The 16,042-nt window shown below is 49.0% G+C and overlaps 1 long non-coding RNA gene across 1 annotated transcript in view; it reads right to left on the reverse strand.

Moving 5' to 3' along the window:
• Window positions 1-3,406: 3,406 nt before the first annotated feature.
• LOC122108365 overlaps window positions 3,407-16,042 on the reverse strand; it is a 16,493-nt gene continuing 3,857 nt past the window's right edge. Inside the window, exons 2-3 of the long non-coding RNA XR_006147550.1 lie at window positions 10,188-10,192; window positions 3,407-3,418 (exon numbers count right to left, since the gene is read on the reverse strand). This is a non-coding gene — a long non-coding RNA (uncharacterized LOC122108365). The remainder of the gene's footprint in view (window positions 3,419-10,187; window positions 10,193-16,042) is intronic.

Below are 16,042 nucleotides of genomic sequence, written 5' to 3' on the forward strand. Positions count from 1 at the left end.
AGTGTTCCCAGGCAGGATGCACATGTGCACACCTTTGATTCCATAGTTACAATAGCAGAGCATGAGGTATTCTAACTCCTGAAAAATGCCTTTGGCTTGGCCTTTAGCTGGTTGTTTTGCAGTTGGAATCTCCTAGACTTTTCTGCCTAGGCTGCTTTTGAATTGTTATTCTCCAGCTCTCAGCATGCTCACTAAATAAGATGATAGCATGATCCATCATGGGATGACACATTGCTGAGGAACTTCTTTCAAACAATGGAGATGAAAATCCCCATAAATGATTGTAATTTAATGTGCAATATTGAGTGGTGGTTAGTCTGTTCAGGCAGGTGTACAACAGCCATCAGCAGGTCTGAGCTCAGCGCTCCTGGTGTTCAGCACTGATCATTTTTTAATTGTGCTAACCCTTTATATTATTGCAAGTGTTCTTTATTTTATGTTCAAGAATCTTATAACAAACAAGACTTGAAAATATCTTTTTCTGTTTTCCATTCAGGTGTGGGTTGGGGAGGGGGGGAGGGGAAAGGATTGAGAAGGGAGGTGGCCTGAGAAGGCACTGGGGACTGGCAGGGCATCAGGGTCTGAGCTAGTTCCCCAGTTCCTTCTGAATAAAGTGAGGCTGCATTGTTGGACAGTCAGTAGGGACAGGACACACTAGTGGGAGTCCACACTGGCTCTCTCCAGGACTGCAGTGTCCTGGTCCCTCCTGCCTGCTTGCAAGTGCCCTGGATGTGGCCCTCTCATGGGCCCTGGTGGGTGAATGTCCTTAGGTTGCCCCGCTGGCTTCCTGTTCCCAGATTTACCATGATTAGCAGCTGCCCCTCCTCACTCTGGTTCCAATCCCAGCACTATCTGCCTCCTACCAGCACCTCCCCACTCATGGCTCATGCCTGCAAGGCAAGCATTCTACCACTGCTGACACATTATTTTTTCTTGTTCAAAACACCATTGCTAGGAGGGATGAGTGACAATGTTGTCAGACAACTTGTATTTATATACTGTCTTGTAGAATGGAAACTTCTTTGTACAACCACCTAAAGATAACAATAACAACAATAATAATAAATGTTTAAAAAACACCATTGCTTCTGTCCTGCACTGATAGAAAAATATCCTAGTTCCCTTACCTGCACTTCTGATAAATGATTTTTATCAAGATTTCTGATTTACTAGAGACAGCTTACATTTGACCATTTATGTCAGTCACACCACACCGAGGTGACTCTCAGGTCAGGGAAGGAGCCCTGAGCCCGGCTTATCACCCCATCCAATTCTACTGACTTTAATCAAGTGCACTATTCCCTACCTGGTAACATTCCTAATGAACCTCATGATCATTTACAACATCCTTCTGGACTTCCTGGATATGAGAAGCCACAGGTCAGGTGAGTCCTAGGTCTGTGGGAGCAAGTCTCCTGCTGAGCCCTGAATTCTGAGTTCCAGGACTGTTCTTCCTTTAACTGGAAACTTCTTTATTTAACGTAAGCCACTTTTGATTTATGAATTTGTCATTTTTCTATTTTTACAAAATAGAATTTTTGAAGCAAGTCTTGATTTATGAATATAAGGTGGCATTTGCTATTGTACAGAGAATAAATATAGTTAATGTAAGCCTTCGTTATAAAGGAAGCTATTTGTTATTTGTGGGGGCTCTGGGAAGAATGTTTTTCCAGTCCCAAGTCTTGAATTCTGAGCCTAGGCACTGTCCCTGAGCCTGTTTGTGCTCAAGGGTAGCACTCTACCACTTGAGCCACATTGAAGCACTTGAGCCACTACACAGTTTTTTCTGAGTAGCTTATTGTAGATAAGTGACTCCTACCCAGGTTGGCTTAAAACTGCAATCCTCAGATCTCAGCTTCATGAGTATCGATGATTACAGATGTGAGTAACTGGCACCCAGCTGGTAATCGAATATTTTTAAAAATTGTATATTCCCAGAGACAGTCATGATGGTTTATTGCTTGCTGTTTTGGAGGTCTGAACTCACATTAGAGATACTGAGAACTCAGTAGTCTGTCTAGCAAACCTAATATATTGGCATCTGTCACATGATAGCTTGCTATTATTAAAGTTCCATCTTTGTGTTTGAGATGCTGAGATGTGAAGAATAAGGGTGAAAGCCAGCCTAGGCAGGAAATCTGTGATACTCATCTCCAGTAACTTGCCCAAAAAAATCCAGAAGTGGAGCTGTGGCTCCAGTGGCAGAGTGCAAAAAATAAGAAGCTCAGAGACAACACAGGTCCTGAATTCAAGTGTCAGTATTCAATTCTCAGGACTGGGGCACACACACATACACATACACACACACACACACACACACACACACACACACACACACACACACACAAACACACACAAAGAGCTGGTCATCGGTGGCTCCTGCCTGTAATCCTAACTACTCAGGATGGTGCAATCTGAGGATCATGCTTCAAAGCCAGCCCCTGCAGGAAAGCCCGTGAGACTTCTGTCTCCAATAAACCACTCAGAAAACTGGAAATGGCAGTGTGGTTCAAGTGGTACAGCGGTAACCTTGAACTGAAATTCTCAGGGACAGGGTCCAGGCCCAGAGTGTTTTTCCATGACTGACAGAAGAAAAAGAAAAAGAAAGAGCAAGAAATAAATAAAAAGAAAATGCAAGGATGTGGGGAAACAAGAACAACAACAACAAAACCCACAGGACTTCTATCTTGGGTAGAAATCTGACCACCTAGGGAAACATACTAGTGAAATGTTGACCCTGACCCCACACTAAGTCATGGATCTTGGAATAATAGCTGTTTCTAAGGAAAACAGGACCCTGCACAAAAGCATGAACTATAGTATAGTATATTCAGGAAGGATTCCAATGGTGTAACTCCTTTGAACACCTGAATAGCATGACAAGGGTGGAAGGATAAAGTCAAGGAAAGTGGGGTAGACCAGTGAAGAAAGGAAAGGTAGATGAATGCAGCCACGATAGTCAATGTAAATGTGTGAAAATGGAACTAGACAAACAGGTGATGGGGGCTGGGGAAGGGATGACAAGAATGATAAAACGGGTGACATCTATCATATGCATTGCACTCATGATCTAAAGTATGGACATGAAAACCCTTTGTACATCAACTTCATAAAATACTATTTGTAAATGTAATGACACATTGCACTCACAAACTGATATGTTGAATTGAAATTCTTTGTACAATTACTTAAGTATTTCTATAATAACAAATTCCTTATTAAGCTGGGCATTGGTGTTTCATGCCTGTAATGGTAGCTACTCTGCATGCTGAGCTCTGATGTTTCCGGTCTCACATTCTTCCTCTCTGCTTTGACAGTATAATATCATCATTATTTATGATAGCGTACTTTAAAAAAAATTTTTTTTTGGTCCTGGGGCTTGAACTCTGTGCTTAGGCACTGTCCTTGTGCTCTTCAGCTCAAGGTGAGCACTCTACCGCTTGAGCCACAGCACCACTTCCGGTTTTCTAGTGGTTTATTGGAGATCAAGAGTCTCATGGACTTTCCTGCCAGGGCTGGTTTGAACAATGATCCTCAGATCTCAGTCTCCTGAGTAGCTTGTATTACAGGCATGAGCCACCAGCTCCTGGCTCACTGTAATAATCTTGAACACACATTTTACTCCGTGTTTTACATTGCCTAATAATATTCTCACATTGATAGGCTGTGAAGCTGCTGTGGGTTTGGTATTATTCTTGCAGTGTAAAATAACTACACTCATTACCTGCAAAGCTTTAATCTCTGATAATGCTGAAAATTATTACCCCCAGAACCATATTCATCTCTATACCTTGATATTCCTAAAGTCACATGAATGATCTGAATTAATTTAACCATTCATCACCTACTTATTAGCATGGAATGTCTGTTCATATGTACTCGCTATCATGAAAATTACTTTCACTACTTTTCATTTTTCTCTGTACCGCATTCTAACCCTATCACCCTGACTTCTCCTACATTAGTTCACCTCACCTATCCAAGCAGCCTTTAACATACAGAAAACAGGTCAATACTAATTGTTTTTCAAGTCCTTTCATTATAATACATGCATGGAACTTATTTCCTTTTAGGTTTTATTTGAAGCAAACCTAATTGTGACTCTCCTAATCATTATCTGAGAAGGGAGTCTGACAGAACAACCTAGCATGTGCATGCTCCCAGAGGACCCTCTAGCAGGAAGCAGCGCTCACTACACCCTGGGCCCCATGATGCCCACGTGCTGAGCGCGCCCTCTGGCGGGAAACAGCATTCACTGCACCCAGGCTCTGAGCACCACAGTAGTTTCAGCTCCAGCCTGTGGAATGGCCTGGCCCTGGAGACCTGGGCTGCTCTCAGGACAGTCCTTCTCCACTAAGAGTCATCCTCATCATCCCTTAATAAAAGGGCAAAGGAGAGGAGGAGGGTGCAGCGGAAGGAGATGGCCAGGAGGGACGTAGAAGCTGCGTGCACCGCGGTCCGGTGCGGGTGCGGTGGCCCAGCCCCTGCCTCCGATTTCATCTATGCAGCTTTTCCCATGACAGTTAACGAGATACCGAATCGGTTATTTCTTGAAAGATTGTCCCCGAGCCGCTCTGCCTTTCCCTGCCTTTCCCTCAACGAAGGCGGCTTGACGATGTGTGGGTGCCCAGCACACTTGGGGGCCATTCCATCTCCTGATACTGTTCGCTATCCCGCTCTGCTGCTAGGTGCTGCGGTCCGAACCCTGGTTCCCATGACCCACTAACGCCCCAGGAGCCGGTCCACACAGAGCCCCAGAAGGACCCAGTTCTTTGCCCAGGGCTCCCCCTGCGGGTCCTGTCGACCACACCCCGCACCGGCCACTGACAACCTTGACTAGGGGACCGAATCTGGACCCTGACCTCCGGCAACGCGGGGGGGGGGGGGGGGGGGGGGGGGGGGAAGGTGGGGGAGGGGGGGAGGGGGGGGAAGGGGGGGAGGGGGGGGAGGGGGGGGCAGGGCTGCGCATGTGCAGTGGGGCTTACCGGGCAGTGGAGGATCCGCTACCTCCCACCAGGTGTTTCCATAAGGCATGGTGTGGTGGACTCACCTGATCCAGCTCCTGGGACGGTGCCACCAAGGCCTTGGCCAGAGTTGTGCCTGCTGCTCAGCGCTTCTGATTCTCTACCACAAGTTTAGACCAGGATCCGTGCCCAGACATGAGCCAGCCAAGTTCACGACCCCGCTACCCCGAGCCCAGAGGCCACCCTTCCCCGCAAGCACCAGGCCGGGCTCCGCACCCCGGTGCCGCCAGTGTGCAAGCGAGAGCACGATGGTGTGAGGCTTTATTCACTACAGGTCTATGCAACCTGCGGGAGCCCAGGCTTTTCAGCGAATCGGCTTCTCCTTGGGTCAGTAGATGCGGCTTGGTCGCACAGATTGGCTCACCGGGAATGCAGACCCAGATGTGAGGGAATGCAGGGCCCAATCACCATGGAGACCAGAACCCGTGAGCATTACCATTGAATGGAATCCCTGGGCTTCAGGAACTAGTGTTGAAGGAAATACACAAAAGCCCCACCGGGGCCTCAGTTTATGTATAGCCAGCTTGTTATTCATGCAGCATTTATACCACCTACTGAAGTTTGGAAAAATTGTAAGGTAATTTTTAATGTGATTCTGTGTTTCAGAGAAAATCTAAGCTTTTGTGGTGGTGGTGGTGGTGGTGCAATATAACTTCCTGGTAGATTTAAGTTTGGGATACATAGGAAATAAAAATTAGGTTGCCTAGTGCCCGGTCAGATAGTACATGTTGTCATTCTTCACGCTGACAAATAGATTCGTTTTTGGACAGGAACATGAAAGGGTACATGTTAAAATATGTATTTTTCATAAATCTGCATGGATTGTGTAGAACATCAAAGCTGTTTTTAAAGGAGAGATTCGTGGATGTATTTGTGCTGTGCTTTCATTTCTTTGTAAATGAAGTAATGACTGATAATACACTTGTTGGCCTTTTCATGCCTTCATATATATGTACACATATATAGAAATAGATGTCTGGTTTTTTGGTTTTCCAGTGTTTGGAAAGGAACTGATGGCAAAATTAATATTAAGTATACTTTGCCAGATAACCATGCAGACAGCAAGGTACAGAGAACAAAGAAAGGTTTATTGGTGGGGAAAGAGTGCCTGCAAGACTCCTTCTCCCAAGGGAGGAATGAGAAGAAGCACCGGTTATTTTTTGGGGTGACCTATATAACCTAGGAGGTGTAGGAGGTGATAGAAGGTGCTAGGAGGTGGAGACCCTGGTGTCCACATGTGGGCCAGGGACTTCATCATGTCAGACTAGGATTTATGCCTCCTATCCACCTAGTAGATAAGGGTCCTGCAACTGCCCAAACCTGAAGTTCACCCTAAGGGTTCTTGTTGCCTTATATGGTGGTATCGGTCCCAGAGAAGTGCCATCCCAAGGTAAAGGGGGTTGGAAGTTGATTATGTACTGCCTTTACTATGTGGGCCTAGCGTTGCTTAGGAAGGGAGTATGTTAAGCTGTGGAGAAGGGAGGGAATGGACTAAAGCTATGGGAAGGGACTCATTTTGCTAACAGGACCTTAGTTAGATTCTCTACTGATGAGCTGTACCTCCACCTTAAAAACAATTATAATTGTAGACATCCCATACTTCAAGGTCAACCTAAAGCATGAGTGGCAAAGCCAAACACAAGCATGTCAATTAAATAAAAACAGATTTTGGTTTGCTTTGTCATAACTCATGAACTACTAAGTATTGTATCACTATATTTAGAAATTCTTTACTACCTTATTGGCACTTTAAATTTATCTAAGTAGTCATTGATTTTGAAAATCACAGCATGCTTAGTAGGGGTCAATTAATGGTCCTGTTGAGGAGGTCATGTTGAGGAAAGACCCACAGCCTTTTCAGTGTGCTCTTGCAGCTGGTCCTTGAGAGGGAGAAAAGGACTGTAGCTAGAGCCAGGAGAAGGCATGTAAGGCCCTTTCACAGTGAAAAGGAATGAGACAAAAGCAAGGTGGGATTCAGATTTCTCTACCTGTCTGTCTTCTTGTGACCTGATGTCAGAGTCTGCACTAGCATGGATCCTCTGGCCTCTGTTTTATTGCAAAGGCAATGAGTGAAGAAAAGTCATGTGATTTGAAGTTAAGAGGGATTTTGGGTAAGCCTTACTCAGCCTTATGTACTATTGTTGATCAGGTGTGATGTAATGGCGGGCTGACTTTTTCTCTTTTTTTGGGGGGGGGCCGGTTGTGGGGCCTGAACTCTGGGCCTGGGCGCTGTCCCTCAGCTCTTCAGCTCAAGGCTAGCGCTCTAACACTTTAGCCACAGCGCCACTTCCGTCTTTTTTCATTTTGCTTATGTGGTGCTGAGGAATGGAACCCAGGGCCTCAGGCATGCAAGGCAAGCGCTCTACCACTGAGCCATCTTCCCAGCCCTTATTTGTTCTATTTATTTCTCTCCTTCCTCATCAATCCCCAAACCATGTCTGTGGCAGTATTTGTTGTATATATTTTGATATCCTATTATTAGGTGTATACAGTTTGTGTATACAAACTGTATGTGTAACATTTAATTAGTATGTCTTTATCTCAAACCTAGGCATCATGCATGCATTACTAATGCTGTGCATTCAACGATGCCATATCTTCAACTTATAGTGTAATTCTTTCTCTGTTGGAAATGTACTGTATTTTCTAGTAATTACTTTCCAGAACATGTTAAATGTTTATGCCAGAAGCGATAAGGTTAGAGAGATTTTCCTTATCCTTACCTTTTCTCTCCATCGGTATTCTCAAGAGATAAAATTTCACGAAATCATATGACAATAAATTAATTTGAAATCATATGTCATCACTATGTGAAGATCATTGCTATTATTTAGGCATATTAAATGTCAGTTTTTAGGTAACTGAAGTGGCTTTTCATACCTCAATCTATAACCCATATTGCCCCCTCTTTCCCTTTATTTCCTCCATTTCTTATTCTCTGTGAAGTGTGAGGGGAGGTTGGCTAAGGGGGAGAGGGAACTGCTTGTTTTCTGGCTCTGCTACCTAGCTTGGTACCAATACCACTGCTTTGAATAATCTGTGGAGAGTGTCAGGCAGCCCAGAAGACAAATCAAATCTTGGACTGAGTTCTGTGGTTGCACCTCTGTGGAACTCTGTTGCATTCCTACAGTGCCCTGCCTTTTACCCCACCTTTGGACCCACAAGAATTCTCTGGCTTATTTCCTGTCAGACAACTGGAATTCCTAACCTGGGTAGTTGCAGAAAATAGACAGTAGGTGGCGAGTGCTCACCATAACATTGCCTAGAGAGGGAGAAGAACGTTGGTGATGGCTGGACTCTGGCATATCAGTGATTATCCTGGCACCATACCTTGGATGCACCGTGTTCTGCCTGACTGAAGCACACAGGACAGTACTGATATCTGCCAGTTTTCACTCTTGCATAATATAATACTAATTCACCCTGAGGAAATCTGTAGTAGAGCTGCGACCTCAATCATTTAGATACTGTAGCTTCTCAGTTCCAAATGTACATTTTGCTGTAAACATAATTAGTCTCTGAGCTGGGTGCTTATGGCTTAAGCCTATAATCCTAGGTACTGAGATGGCTGAGAGACATCGGAGGATCATGATTCAAAGTCACCATTGGCGGGAGACACCCATAAATGGTGCTGTGGCTCAAAACTGGTAGAAAACTACTCGTATATAAATAAAACGTTCTGTGATAGTGCCCCAGACGCTTAGGTGTAGCCACACAGTAAAGAAAGAGATAAAGACAGATTGTCCCTTGGAGGAATTAACAATGTGTCCTTTATGAGGGTTAGCATCTGTTTGTAATTTTTACAGAAGCATAAGTTAAAAGATTTACAAGCTGGGCGCTGCTGGCTCAGGCCTATAATCCTAGCTACTCAGGATGCTGAGATCTGAGGATCGCAGTTCAAAGCCAGCCCGGGCAGGAGAGACCTTGAGACGCCTATCTCCAATAACCAGAAAACCGGAAGTGGCGCTGTAGCTCAAGTGGTAGAGCGCTCGCCTTGAGCTGAAGAGTTGAGGGACAGCTCCCAAGCCCAGAGTTCAAGTCCCACGACCGACACAAAAAAAAGATTTACAATACAATAGTTTAGCTGGAGTTAAAATGGAGTATTGGCCTTCACCATTCAAAATAGAATTAACCAATCACATTCAAAACTCAAACCAATATTTTCTCATTTTCTCTCCTGTTTAGTCACAGATTGCATTTTCTTTTCTATTTCTAATTCCTTGAGCCAAAACTCTTGTCTTTTTCATACAATACCTTAGAATCTTATAATTCAAACTTTGGTCTCATGGTGCCTGCAATGATTATTTTTAATCTCAATTCCTACAGTGCCCCATCCCCACCCTTCCTTGATTCATTCATTTCATGAGAGGAAACTGGAATTCACAAGCATGGTATTTTCAGAAAGTGGACACTAGATGGAGTTTGCTCACTGTCGTTCTATTGTTCTGAGTGAGGGCAGGGAAAGGAAGGAATACCCATCACACTTGGCGGGTAGTGAGAGCTTCTTGATTTTACTGGCACCATAAAGTGCCGCCTCATGTGATTCTGCCCTCCTTGTGGTCCTGCATTACACAGTACTAATCAGCCCTGAGGAAACCTTCAACAGACCTGAAACTACAGTTGTTATAGATACATAGCACAGCTTTCCAGTTCCAAATCAAAGACAATTTCCCCTGTACAAAATGAGCCCCATTAGCCTTATGCTGCTGGCTCATCTCTGTAACCCACAGCTACTTAGAAGGCTGAGAGAAATCTAAGGGTCGTTTCCAAGCTGGCCTAACAGGGTAGTCTTTTAGTCTACTGTGAGATTAAGGATTCCCCAGGAAACCACATGTGGAGCTGTTGCCCAAAAATGTATACTAGTAGCTGCCTTGGGGAAAAAATAAAATGTAAATATCAACACCCAGGCACTGAGCTCAATCCTCACATCCAAAAAAAAAAAAAAGGTAAGGAAGAAAAGAAGAAATAAAGAATTCATTTCAATTTTTTGTTTTGTATGAATCATTTCCATGTGATATTTCTTGTATTTTTCAAGTCTATTAATATATTCTGTATAGAACACTACCTTAAGATTGCTTTCTTGCAGTGTTCTTATCTTACGCACTCATTAACTTAGGCCTTGGCCTTTGCAAAAGGTAGTTCTCTGAGAGGCTTCCTGCCTACATTTCCTGATAACAGTCCTTCTCTTCTTGGAATTCCAGTTTCTTCTAAAAGGTCCTAAGCAACACTGCAACTAAGTCGTTGCCATGACTACATTTACAAAACAAAAGTTATCTCAGTTACCTGTGGAACTCTGCCTCCCTACTAGGCCAACACCCACCCTCTATCTTCCCTTCTGGGTGTGGGTGGGGCAAGCTGACTAAATGGCTCCTGTATTTCCTGGGAGGCTATTTTTTTTTGTGGGGGGGAGGTTCCGGTCACGGGACCTGAACTCTGGGCCTGGATGCTGTCCCTCAGCTCTTCAACTCAAGGCTAGCACTGTACCACTTGAGCCACAGCGCCACTCCAAGCTTTTTTCTTTTTGCTTATGTGGTGCTGAGGAATCGAACCCAGGGCCTCAGGCATGCAAGGCAAGAGCTCTACCAATGAGCCGCCTTCCCAGCCCATGGAAGGCTATTTTTTTAATGTGGCTCCCCAGTTATCTGTTATTATGGCATTGAGAAGCTGGGTTGTGAAAAGACGCGCAAGACTACAATTAGTACGGAAAGTCTAGCGCTAGTGGAAGCTTACATGTATGGTTTCTAGAGTGGCTGGAGCACCAGTACTGAAAAGAAGATTACAACCTGTCTGGAGAACTAGGACAATGATTACATGATTGGTGAGTAAACTTGCTTCCCATTCCATTTTCACCATGGTTTTTCACTCTAATAATCCAATCTGTGGCCTTCTTTTTCCCTTATTTTCTCCACCCCACCCCACACCCAACAGCAAGGGACAATCCCCCTCTATTCTCTTTTCTCTGTCTTCTCTAGAATCACTTGCAATATAAACCAATGTCCTCACCTACTCAGGTAAACTTTTTATATAGGTATCAGAATAAAATTTCTTGAACTATATAGACTTTTATTCACTTGATTTCCCTTAAGTAAATTAAAATAACTGGCTGTTGACAGGGCACATCTGGATATTTCTATCGGTCCCATAGAGATAATCTGTTACATTTTAGGACATGGTAGATTATATTTGCTATTTCCCCAAATAGACTTTACAAAAGCCATCCGTGGCCCCAAAGATGTTTCTGGACCTCTCATCATGTGTGACTAAATAGGCCTCAGTGAGTTAAGCTGAGAAAGCTGCAAAACAAAGCAGATCACTTCAGTTATGGAATATTAAGAGAATAAAAGTAGCTTTATACCACTGGATCTTTAGCGAGAAGATAGAATAAAAAGAAGAAAAAAATATTGGAGGATGCAATATAAACCAATTGAAACGTATCCAACCGATGATCTGGCTTTGAAGTGGCTATTTACTAGTGTGGTCATAGACCATCATGTCCAGAAGGATAAATCAATGTGTTTTGAAAGATCCTAAACCAAATATACTTGTAATAATGACCAAAAGCGTTAGGACAGGTACGTTTCTGTCCTCCTAATTCCAGCTTTAATCCTAACATGTCCGGTTGTTATAATACCTTCACAGTCATGCCACTTATGGATATTACGTCTTATGTCTTCTCTGCAATATCTTAAATGCTCAGAGAAGTTACACCTTCTGACAAAAGGACTGTATGTGTGTCACACACATGGGGGCACACACACTCTGTTTGCCCGGAGTGCTGTGTAGCTTACCATGTCCAGTTATAGTTTAGGTCTAGCATCCACATAGGAGGGAAAACACGTGCCGTGCCGTTGGTCGGTCGGTCGGTAGGTCGGTCTGTCTTTCCACCGGTCTGTCTTCCCCTGGCATCACCTGTTCTAGGTCCTTCTCCGCCGCCGGCAGCCCCCCCCCCCCCCCCCCGACGCGCTCCTAGTCCATCGATCTACTTCCCTGTAACTGACATAATCTTATTCTTATTCTTTGGGGAACAGATGAATAAACTTTTACCTTGTGGATATTGTACACACACCGTAACGTGTGTGTGTGTGTGTGTTGACGGAATAGAGTGTTTGCCATGCCTGATTCCCTGGCTCTGCCTCTCTACCCGTCTGTGATGCGATGTGTGTGCTGGGGCACTTGTGCCTGCGTATGTTCCCAGTGCGAACTCCAAAGAGAAGTACGCCCTCCGGGCCTGTGGGTTCTAACCGTGCTTCGCCCCCGGGAGATAGGATCGCCCCTCTGATGCCTCCACTCTGTTTGGGCCGGGGCCCCTCGTCTCTCCCTGTCTTTCCTCCTAGGGTTCCCTACCTGCCCTCCCCCCAGCCCCGCACACACACACTGTGCACCGCCACGCTCAGGTCCAGGTCCTCCACCACAGGCATGTGAGTGATGATGCCTCTACCCTCCAACGCCTATGTGTAGGGTTTAGATTCATCGCCTCATGCCCCGAATCCTGCTTCAGAGAGAGTGGCAGAGCCTATTAGAAAAGGCTAGCTGTCTGGACAGGCTAGAGTACGAACTGGTGAGAAGGTCGTTCCGTCCGGTGTGGTGCCCGGGGATAAGCGACACACGGGTGCCACCTCCCCTTCCTTCCCCACCCAGCCAGTGGCTCTCGTTTGGCTTTCCTGTCATTCAGTGATGGATGAGTGGACTCACGCTTCCCATTGCACTGTCACCGTGGTTTTCCAGACCTGTGTGTGTGACGTACCTACTCTCTGTGTGTTAGAAGAAACCTCTCTCTGGTCTTCCCCCTGCCCTTTCCCTGCCTGTGAGGGGTGGCGAGTGGGGGCGGGGGGAGGGAGTGTGTTGTGGGGAGGGAGAGCGGTGGACTTTCACAAGTGAGCGGGGTGCCTCCCGAGGGCTCCTCTCTTGCTGGAGCCGACCCATCTTTGGGAGTTTTTTTTTTTCCTTTCTGGTTTCCACCTGGGGGAAAAAGAAAACAAAACGTACAAACAACCCCCCCCCCAAAACAAAAAGACGGGCAGGCAGATGGTGGGACTGGGGCGGCTGTTCTGTCGGACTTTGCGCCCGCAGGCGAGCACGGGGTAGGGCCATGCGTTGCCGCTCTCTCTTCCGTGCCCGGTCTGTGCGGGGGTGGCAGCTTTATCGGGTCGACCAGTAGTTTTGTCTGGGCCCGAGGCCTTGTCCTCCTCCCCTCCCTGGACTCTGGTCTTTGAAGGCGAAAAAAGGAGAGTACGAGGGACGTCTCGGGAGTCGGGGGAGAGGGTCCCTGGGTGAGCGGATAGGTGGTGGGGCTGGTCCCGGCCCGGACTCGGACCCCCCCCCTCCCCGGAGTCACCTCCGAGTGAGCGCTTGGCGCATGCCAGGTGCGAGGGCCTGGGTCGCCGGCCCTGTGTGGCCTTCCTCCATGGCCCCGGCGGCCGGAGGACAGACCTCTCCGGCGGGAGGAGCCTTGGGCACGGCCGAGGCGAGCCTCGGGGCCGGGACCTACCTACCATCTGCAGGGACTTGCCCGGTGGGCCCTGCGTAGGGGAAAACTCGAGGCGGAGGGAGCACCCCGGGAGTCGGGGACCCGAGCCCGGGAGTCCCGGGTGTGTGCGTGCTGGCTCTGTTGGGGACGTGTTGGGGACCTGGTTTTGGCATGGTGACGTGAGGATTTTGTACCTGCAGGAGGGTGCTGGCATGCTGTGTCCCAGTGGCTGTCAGCAGGTCTTTGGGGGCTCTCTCAGATGCTGTGTGCCGGGCCTTTCCCGTCTCTTCCCGGTCCGGGTCCCCCTGTCCTTCCCCCCGCACCCTGGGCTCCCGCTGCCCTGAGCAGGCCCTGTGCCCCTGTGGTGGCTCGTGGGTGTGGTGGTGGTTGGTTGGTGGTTGGCGGCTGAGTGAGTCCCGTCGTCCTTGATCTCTCCCCCGCTCCCGGTGCCGGATTCTGGCCCTTGCCTCGGCACGCCGAGGAGGAGAGTGGTTGGTTGCCTGGGGTGCGTAGGTAGGCCCGTGCGGTGTACTTCCCTCGCCGTGGCTGGCTTGAGGAGGAAAAGTGGGGGGGCGAGTCCTGCCTTGCCTGTGCGTGTGCGGCATCCCCGTTCTGCAGTTGGGCACGCCCGACCTCCGTGGCTCCTTTTTTTTTTCTTTCTCCTATTGCCCCTAGCTCTCCAACTCCCCCGACCTGCCGCTTCCCGATGGCAGGCCTGGTCGGCCGCTGAGCTGCGCTACTCCCAAGCGCTGTCCGTGGCTTTTTTTTCTTTTTTTTCTTTTCTCCCTTTCTAGCTTCTTCGGTCCTGTGCCCGGCAGAGGTGTCCTGGTTATCCCGAGTGCCAGGGACGTTTAAGCCCGTGGTATTTTTTCATTTCTTTTTTTCGTTTTTTTTTTCTTTTTTCTTTTTACCTCGCTTGTTACTCACGAAAGGGTGTCTGTCCTGCTACGCTTTTATCCCAGGCTGTTGGCCCCTCTCAGGAGCTGAGCTTCCTGGGCCACCGCCTCCCGAGTGCCGTGTGGCTGTCTTCTCCACCCCCTCGGTGTGATTGATGTGGTGATGTTGCGATCTCTTTTGGGCCCGGGCCTAAGCTGCGCCAGGCGAGGGACGGACATTCATGGTGAATGGGAACGCTCTTCTCGTTCTGCCCGTGGGCCCCTGCCCTCACCGTCCCACCGTGCCGGCGCCGGTGGTATGCGGGGAGGCAGGGGTGCGGCAACCGGGTCCGGCTGCGCTCTCCCTGCCCTCGCCGGGAGGTCCGGGACTTGTACACGCTGGATGAGGGGGTCGCCCTGATCTTGCTCCTCTCTTCCTGTGACTCCTTATCGGCACGGGGGTCGGCTCTCTCCGCAGAGAGGGAGGGTCGGTGCTCCGTGCTTGCCCATGCTGTGTGGTGTGAAAAGCCGCGCCTCGCGCTCTGCCCTCTCGCAGTGCTCCCGGAACGCTCCCGGTTGGTTCTCTCAGGTGTCTGAGGCTGAGTGGCTGTGTCGTTCCAGATCCTGGCATTGTCCGCTGCCTTGTGCCAGCCTGCTGCCTGTGGTGTGTCCCGGCCGTCCTTGGGTTCGTGGGGCTTGTGTGAGTGAGAAGTTACCGTTGAGGTTGACATCTCTGCTGGGGGGGTCGAGGCGGTTCCCCAGAGGAGCGCTCTTCCCTTGTTGCTCTGGGTGGTGGCTTCCCAGCATGAGCTGCCGCCCTGGTCCTGGCTTGTCTTCCCTGCCGTGTCACCTGGCTTTTATTGCACCGGGGGACCTTAGATGTTGCAGTGGGAGGCGAGCCAGGCCTGTGCGGGCTTCTGCCTGTGTGCGCGACTTTGCTCTGGCCCCGCACGGCAAGGCCGACTGACCAGGGTTGGTGTTGCTGCTGCCGCAGAACCCCCCTGCCCCACCCCTCCCTGCCCCCGTGGTGGGAAGGATGGACGCCTCTGATGTGTGCTGGTCCCGGCGGGGTTCCCGTCGGGGTTGGGTGCAGGCCACCCTCAAGTGAGGAGAGGTTCTCTAGCGATCCTCGTTCGGGAAGCGGCATGCGCTGCTGGGTTGGTGGGGGCCCGCACCCGATGGGCTCCCGCGGCCCTGCCACTCCCTGTCCTGCTTTTGAGCGTTAGTGGCTGCCCACGTCAGTAACTGCGTGCCTGCGCCTCCCCCCTCCGAGCTGGGGGAGGGTCCCGCGGGGCCTCTCCCTGGCCGTCATCTGGTGTGGTGAGTGGAGGACGTTCCCGATCCGTCCCCGCCCCTGCCTCGCATGCAGTGTGTCGAGTGGTGGAGCCTGGAGCCCATGCCGGGCCACGATGCGAGGGCGTCTGGTGTGTGGCTTCCCAGCCTCGTGCTTGGGGTGCCGTGGGGTTTTTGGGGGTCTCGTCCCCCTCCCCCTTCGGCCCCTGGCAATGCTGTTCCCGAGCGTCTGTGTGGGCCGCCGCCCGGTGGTGATGATGGTGCTGTGCGGGTGCTGGGCCCCGCGGTGTTCCGGGGCCGCTGTGCCCGTGGTGGTGTGCCGCTCAGGGGGGTTCTGGCCCTCCGGAGCTGAGGATCCCGGTGTGTGTGGGCCCTTGCTCACG

Source organism: Dipodomys spectabilis, unplaced genomic scaffold, assembly GCF_019054845.1.
Source record: "Dipodomys spectabilis isolate Male_0828 unplaced genomic scaffold, ASM1905484v1 ptg000058l, whole genome shotgun sequence".
Taxonomy (NCBI): Eukaryota; Metazoa; Chordata; class Mammalia; order Rodentia; family Heteromyidae; genus Dipodomys; species Dipodomys spectabilis.